The sequence below is a fragment of the Pan troglodytes genome, chromosome 9, assembly GCF_028858775.2.
Source record: "Pan troglodytes isolate AG18354 chromosome 9, NHGRI_mPanTro3-v2.0_pri, whole genome shotgun sequence".
Classification (NCBI taxonomy): Eukaryota; Metazoa; Chordata; class Mammalia; order Primates; family Hominidae; genus Pan; species Pan troglodytes.
The window spans coordinates 64381739-64389909 of record NC_072407.2 but is presented as its reverse complement, the minus strand read 5'-3'; positions in this window follow the sequence as shown (position 1 = coordinate 64389909).

The window sequence follows — 8171 nt, the reverse complement described above, 5'->3', positions numbered from 1 at the left end:
CCAGGCTGGTCTTGAACTCCCAGGCTCAAACAATGTCCCCACCTTGGCCTCCTACAGTGCTGGGATTACAAGGGCTTGAGCCACCACACCTGGCCTGTATAAGTCTTTCCTGGGAACATGCATGTGGAAGGTATTCAAAAAACATTTGTTAGGGATAAAAGACTTTATGGTAAATTTTTTAAAAAAGAGAGAGAGAGAAAGAAATATTTGTTGGGCCAGGCGCAGTGGTGTACACCTATAATCCCAGCACTTTGGGAGGCTGAGGTGGGAAGATCTCTGAAGCCTGGGAGTTCGAGACCAAACTGGGCAAGAGAGTGAGACTCTGTCTTTTTTTTAAAAAAAGAAATACTTGTGGAATCAATGAATGATGAATCTCAGACCTATTCTCATGTGTACTAAGAGAGAAATTATGAAGCTTTGGCCTGGCCGTACTCATCTTATTATCATCATTATTATTGTTATTTTAGAGACACAATGTCACTCTGGGATGCAGTGGCGCAATCAGAGCTCACTGCAACCTCAAAATCCTAGACTCAAGGGAGTGTCCTCCCTCATTCCCCCCAAGTAGCTAAGGCTACAGGCGAGTGCCACCATTTTTGACTAGTTGATTTTTTATTTTGCATTTTTAGTAGCGATGGAGATTCACTATGTTGCCCAAGCTGATGTCAAACTCCTGGCCTCAAGCAATCCTCCTGCCTTGGCCTCCCAAAATGCTGGGATTACAGGCATGAGCCACGGTGCCTGGCCAGTACTCACTTTAAAAGGGGATTGGAAACAGACTAAATCTGAGTTTCTGTAATTAGTGACCGTTGTGAACATGGTATAAATTCTGCTGCTACTTTTAGAGCTGAATGAGTTTCTTTGACTGTAGACTGGAGATAAGACCTACCCTATTTTGGCATAGAAACGATGAATGGGATAGGAGGAATAGAAAACATATCACCGAAGTATTCACCATAAAAATGTTTTAGAGTGGCACTTCCAACAGTTTATTCCAGAGTAGTATATGGCAGGAATTCTTTTTACTATTTTTTTTCTTCTGCTTATGAGATGAAGAGCAGTTCAACAAACAAAGCCTTCATGTCAGTAATTTTGTAGACACGCTCGGGGCTAGGTTTATGGTAAAACCCTGAGAAGCTCCCAGTTTAGTTCAATTAAACGCTTTCTCCTTGAGAAGATGACCCTTTTCTGTTGAAAGCCGCACCGAGTCAGCTTGTGGGTCTTTGAGATCCCAAAATTCATAGCTTCTCTAGGCCCTGGGGGCTGCACCAGGTGGCTTTGGGGTTGTTACCAGGCCACAAAATGAATATATTGAGTTACCCTGTCAACACTATGGGTGTTGTTTGGATTACCACGAGAAAAAGAGAAAGAAGGATAGTTGGGAGGCTCACGAACATTCAAAGAAGGCCAAACTCTACCACAAACAGTGCCATACTGAGAAAATACAGATTAAAAAGACAGTTCAAGGCCTGCACAGTGGCTCATGAGTAACCCCAGCACTTTGGGAGGCCAAGGCAGGAGGATTGCTTGAGCCCGAGTGTTTGAGACCAGCTTGGACGACAAAGTGAGACCCCATTTCAACCAAAAATTTAAAAATTAGCAGGATGTGCTGGTATGTGCCTGTGCTTCCAGCTAAAGGGGGGCCAAGGCCAGAGGATTGCTTGAGCCCAGGCCATTGAGGCTGGAGTGAGCCATGACTGCGCCACTGCACTCCAGCCTGGGCAAGAGTGAGACCCTGCCTCCAAAAAATAAATGAATCAATAATAAAAATTTGCCAGTGTTTCAAATTGCATAGACATTAAAGGGCAAAATTATGGAATACAATCCTCGAATGGAGGGCAGCAGCAAGGTCACTCGAATGATCACTGAAGGATTACAACGCCTGCAGCAACACTTTGATCAGTTAGAAAGAAAGAGACAGGCTGGGCGTGGTGGCTCATGCCTGTAATCCCAACACTTTGGGAGGCCGAGGCAGGCAGATCACCTGAGGTCAGGAGTTCAAGACCAGCCTGGCCAACATGGTGAAACCCCATCTCTATTACAAATACAAAAATTAGCTGGATGTGGTGGCGGGCGCCTGTAATCTCAGCTACTTGGGAGGCTGAGGCAGGAGAATTGCTTGAATCCGGGAGGCAGAGGTTGTGGTGAGCTGAGATTGCGCCATTGCACTCCAGCCTGGGCAACAAGAGCGAAACTCCATCTCAAAAAAAAGAAAAAGAAGAAAAGGCCGGGCGTAGTGGCTCATGCCGGTAATCCTAGCACTTTGGGAGGCCGAGGCGGGTGAATCACCTGAGGTCAGGGGTTCGAGACCAGCCTGACCAACATGGAGAAACCCCATCTCTACCAAAAATACAAAATCAGCTGGGCATGGTGGCGCATGCCTGTAATCCCAGCTACTCAGGAGGCTGAGGCAGGAGAATCGCTTGAACCTGGGAGGTGGAGGTTGCAGTGGGCCGAGATCACGCCATTGCACTCCAGCCTGGGCAACAAGAGCAAAACTCCATCTCAAAGAAAAAAAGAAAAAGAAAAAAAGAAAGAAAGAGACAATATCTTCAGATTACAATGTTCTTCCAAAAGATTTCAGCAAAAAAACCCTTCAACTATCAATTGATAGTTGATATCATTGATATCATCTGCTCCTGACATCCAACCATTGACATCATCATGGCCCGGTGATCCAGGATCACCTGAAGCAGATGATCCTCCTGATGTTTGTCAGAAGCTCAAGAGAAGCCCAACACTCATTACAATGCTATGCCACTCATCTCGTGCAGCTCACCACACTGCATCATCTCATCAGAGGGTGAGTACAGTACAGATATTTTGAGACAGACCACATTCACATCACTTTTATTACAGTAGTTTATTGTAGTCTGTTGTTATCATTGTTCTTTATTTTTATATTTTAGAGATGGTGTCTCGCTTTATTGCCCAGGCTGGTCTTGAACTTCTGGACTCAAGAAATCCTCCCGCCTCAGCCTCCCAAAGTGCTGGGATTACAGGTGTGAGCCACCACGCCCAGCCCAATTGTTCTATTTTATTATTAATGTTGTTAATCTCTTACTATGCTTAATTTATAAATTAAACTTTTTATTGGTGTGCATGCATAGTATATATGGGGTTCAGGACTATCCACGATGTCACATATCCACTGAGGGTCTTGGAATGTACCCACTGTTGATAAGTTGGGGGACTACTGAATATGATTCCTCCTCTTACCTGTAGGATGGCCCATGCAGTTTCGTCCCAGAGGATTATGAAATGAAACTGTTTATTACATTGGTGCAAAAGTAATTGAGGTTTTTGCTGTTAAAAATAATGGCAAAATTACTTTTTTTTTTTTTTTTTTTTGAGACAGATCTCACTCTATCGCCCAGGCAGGAGTGCAGTGGTGTGATCTCAGCTCACTGCAACCTCCACCTCCTGGGTTCAAGCGATTCTCCTGTCTCAGCCTCCTGAGTAGCTGGGACTACAGGTACATACCACCATGTCCGGTTAATTTTTGTATTTTTTAGTAGAGACAGGGTTTCACCACATTGGCCAGGCTGGTCTTGAATTCCTGACCTCAGGTGATCCACCCGCTTCAGCCTCCCGAAGTGCTGGGATTACAGGTGTGAGCCACCGTACCCGGCAGGCAAAATTACTTTTAATGGCAAAAACCACAATTACTTTTGCACCAACCTAATACCAAATAGACACCCGCATGGCCTCAATTCTAAATTAAACTATAGAAGAAATTGTTAGCAGCTACGCACATCACTCAGTGGAGCCCAATCTTGGGGATAGGCAGTGGGAGAGAGAGGGAGTAGCATTCTTAGTCTGTATTGCAAAGCTGTAGGTTCTCCCTCGGTAGCCCTAGGGTTAATGTAGGCATTAAAGACCTCTCTAAAGGCAACAGTGAAAAGCCAGGGTCTCTGCACACCATAGCCACCCCCACACACACCCCCACCCCCACCACCTCCGCACTCCTACCGCCCTCTCTGCAGAGCTCTGCAGTCAGGCCTCCTGGGATTTCAGCTGGAAACATCAGGCACTCTGTCTATCCTTCAGTCGACCTTTCCTATCCGTAACTGATTTCCCCCTGTGGACCAGAGGGAGCAAAGCTTTAGGTTAGTGTCAAAAGGATTTTTAACCCTTACTGTACTCAGAACTCTCTTGTGCGTGTGCATGGAGGCGGCAGGAAGCATAGAGTGTCAGGGCCTCGGTCCTCATTAAGGTCCAGATGAAATTGATCATCCGGCACCATGCCAGGATTTCTCCTAGGTTCTGCTGAGGCAGAAGCAAAGGGAAAATAAAATAGGATGTCATGTTCCCCAGCCCCAGGAGCCAACTGGAAACAATCGGAGGAAATCGCAGCCCCCATCAGAGGTGGTCTTTATGGACAGGAACACTGGCTCGCAAGAAACTTTGCACACTCTTCTCTCAGTAGAATCTGACGAATACTCAGATTGTTCAATACACATGCATAAGCCCAGAAAATCTCTGGAAATAGATCGTGGTGATGGTTACACAACGTTATGAATGCACTTAATGCCATGGAACGGTACACTTTAAAATGGTTAAAATGGTAAATTTTATGTGACATGTATTTTACCAAAATTAAAGCAGTGACAACAGAAACTCATTTGCTGGCTTCTGAAACCTAAGACTCATTCTGGAGTCTCTTCTTTACTCACCCCACACGACCAATCTGTCAGGGCCTCTTGCCACCTCCACCTCCAGAACTCGTCGGGAATCCATCCCTCCACCTCTGCGGCCATGCCCTGGTCCAAGCTGCCATCGCCACCTCTGGGTACTGCAGCAGTGACCTCCTCCTAACTCATCTCCCTGCTTCGACTCTGGCCCTCTGCAGCCCATGTTTCCCTCAGCAGCCAGAGTGAGCTTTTAAGCACATGACTGAGATCATAGTGTTCCCCTGCTTAAAACCTAATGGATCGGCCGGGGGCTGTGGCTCATGCCTGTAATCCCAGCACTTTGAGAGGCCGAGGTGGGCAGATCACAAGGTCAGGAGTTCAAGACCAGCCTGGCCAACATGGTGAAACCCTGTCTCTACTAAAAATACAAAAATTAGCCGGGCGTGGTAGTGCGCACCTGTAATCCCAGCTATTCAGGAGGCTGAGGCAGGAGAATCGCTTGAACCCAGGAGGTGGAGATTGCAGTGAGCCAAGATTGTGCCACTGCACTCTAGCCTGGCAACAGAGCAAGACTCCCAACAGCAGCAACAACAACAACAACAAAAAACCTAATGGATTCCCATGGCCCCTGAATAAAAGCCCAGCTTCCTTGCTGGCCTCCAGGCCCCATGTGATCTGGCTCAGTCAGCCTCTCCAACCCCAAATCCAGCCCCTCTCTTTCTGACTCACCATGTTTTAGATATTTGCACCATCTTTCTGTTCTTTGAGTGTGCTCAGCTCACTCCTACCTCGGGGCCTTTGCTCCTACTGTTTCTTCTGCCAGAAATGCTTGTCCCAGGTCTCCGCATGGCTGTCTCCTTGTTGGCACTCAGCCCTCGGCTTAAATGTCACTCTACACAGAGGCCTTTCCCTCTAGGTTGCAGTAGCCCCCCAGTCACACCATCACTCATCTCTGCTGCATTTCTTTGCAGCCCTTATCCTAAATATTTCCTTGTCTCTTTGTCTAATAACGTATTGTCCATCTCCTCCCCCTAGAATAAAAACTGCACAAAAGGCCAGGCACAGTGGCTCATGCCTATAATCCCAACACTTTGGGAGGCCAAGGCAGGAGGATCACTTGAGGTCAGAGGTTCAAGACCAGCCCTGGCCAACATGGTGAAACCTTATTTCTACTAAAAATACAAAAAAAATAGCTCGGCATGGTGGCAGGCGCCTGTAATCCCAGCTACTTGGGAGGCTGAAGCAGAAGAATCACTTGAACCTGGGAGGTGGAGGTTGCAATGAGCCAAGATCACGCCACTGCACTCCAGCCTGGGCAATAGAGTGAGGCTTCATCTTAAAACAAAACAAAACAAAACAAATAAAACAGCCAGGCACAGTGGCTCACATCCCACTACTTTGGGAGGCTGAAGCAGGCGGATCACCTGAGGTCAGGAGCTTGAGACTAGCCTGGCCAACATGGCAAAGCCTCATCTCTACTAAAAATATTAAAAAATTAGCTGGGTGTGGTGGCATGTGCCTGTAATTCCAGCTACTCGGGAGGCTGAGACAGGAGAATCGCTTGAACCCAAGAGGCAGAGATCGCACCACTGCACTTCAGCCTGGGCGATGGAGCAAGACTCTGTCTCAAAAAAACAAAAGACAAAACAAAACAAAAAAACTGCATGAAGAGCAGGAACCTGCATTGCTGTGTCTCTAGCATCTAGAATAGTCCCTGGCACATAATGGGCACAAGTATTATTGAGTGAATGGGTGACAAATCAAAGCGCATTTCCTGGTCAGGCACAGTGGCTCACGCCTGTGAACTCCCAGCCCTTTGGGAGTCCGAGGTAGAAGAATCCCTTGAGCCCAGGAGTTCGAGACCAGCCTGGGCAATAGAGTGAGACCCCGTCTCTAAAAAATATAGATATATAATGAAGAAAAATTTTAAAAAGTGCATTCCCTAAACATCAGGAATATCACATGTAATAAGTTGAATGGTCGTCCCCAACAAGATATGTCCATGCCCCAGAATCTGTAAATCTGCCCTTATTTGGGAAAACAGTCTCTACAGATACAATTAAGTTGTCCTGGATTACCCTGGGGGGCCCTTTTGATGAGGAGAAGACACAGAGACACAAAGGAGAAGGCCAAGGTGAAGACAGGGGCGGCGATTGGAGCAATGCTCCCACAAGCCAAGGAATGCCGGTGGCCACCAGAATCTAAGAAGGCAAGGAGAGATCTTCCCCTGGAGCTGCAGGCAGGAACATGGCCTTGACCCACACCTTGATTTCAGATTTTGGGCTTTGACAATCTCTATTGCTTTAAGCCACCACCTTTGTGGTACTTTGCTACCACAGCCCTAGGAAACTAACACATGACTCAAGGGTCAAGGATGCAAGATCTTGCCCCCAGCGTCTTTGATCTTTCATTATATTCTTCCCTGATTCTCTGTTCCAAGCCCAGGGGTACAGTCCTGTGACCTCTACAGTGAAAAATCAATCACTTTGTCCAGCCTTTGTTTTATCTACCTGGTATAGGTTGCATTGTGTCCCCTCAAAAGATATATTCAAGTCCTAACCCCAGTCCCTGTGAACATGATTTTATTTAAAAATAAGATCTTTTCTGGCCGGGCGCGGTGGCTCACGCCTGTAATCCCAGCACTTTGGGAGGCCGAGGCGGGTGGATCACAAGGTCAAGAGATTGAGACCATCCTGGCCAACATGGTGAAACCCCGTCTCTATTAAAAGTATAAAAATTAGCTGGGCGTGGTGGCGGGTGCCTGTAGTCCCAGCTACTCGGGAGGCTGAGGCAGGAGAATTGCTTGAACCCAGGAAGTGGAGGTTGCAGTGAGCCGAGATCATGCCATTGCACTCCAGCCTGGGCGACAGAGCAAGACGCCATCTCAAAAAATATAAAAATAAAAAAAATAAGATATTTTCTTTCCTTTTATATTTTAGTTTTTTTGAGACAGGGACTCACTCTGTCGCCCAGGCTGGAGTGCAGTGGCGAAACCTTGGCTCACTGCACTCTCCATCTCCCAGATTCAAGAGATCCTCCTGCCCCAGCTTCCCAAGTAGCTGCAACTATAGGCACGCACCGCCACTCCTGGCTAATTTTTGTATTATTTTGTAGAGGCAGACTTTCGCCATGTTGCCCACGCTGGTCTCGAACTCCTGGGCTCAAATGATCCTGCCACCTTGGCTTCCCGTAGTGTTGGGATTACAGGCATGAGCCACCACGCCCAGCCTGGAAATGTGATCTTTTTTAGCTGAGTTAAAATAAAAAAAGAAATAGGATCTTTACAGATGTAACCAAGTAAAAATAAGGTAATACTGGATTCAGGTGGGCTATAACTTCTTTGTAAGAAGAGAGAAATTTGGTCACAGAGGCAGAGACACACACAGAAAGAACACAGCCATGTAAGATGAAGACAGAATCAGGGTGATGCAGTTACAAAGCCAAGGAATGGTACGGATAGCTGGCAACAATCAACAGCTGAAGACTCCTAATTGAGGAAGGAGTCTTGCCTGGAAATTTTGGACTTTTCGCCTTCAA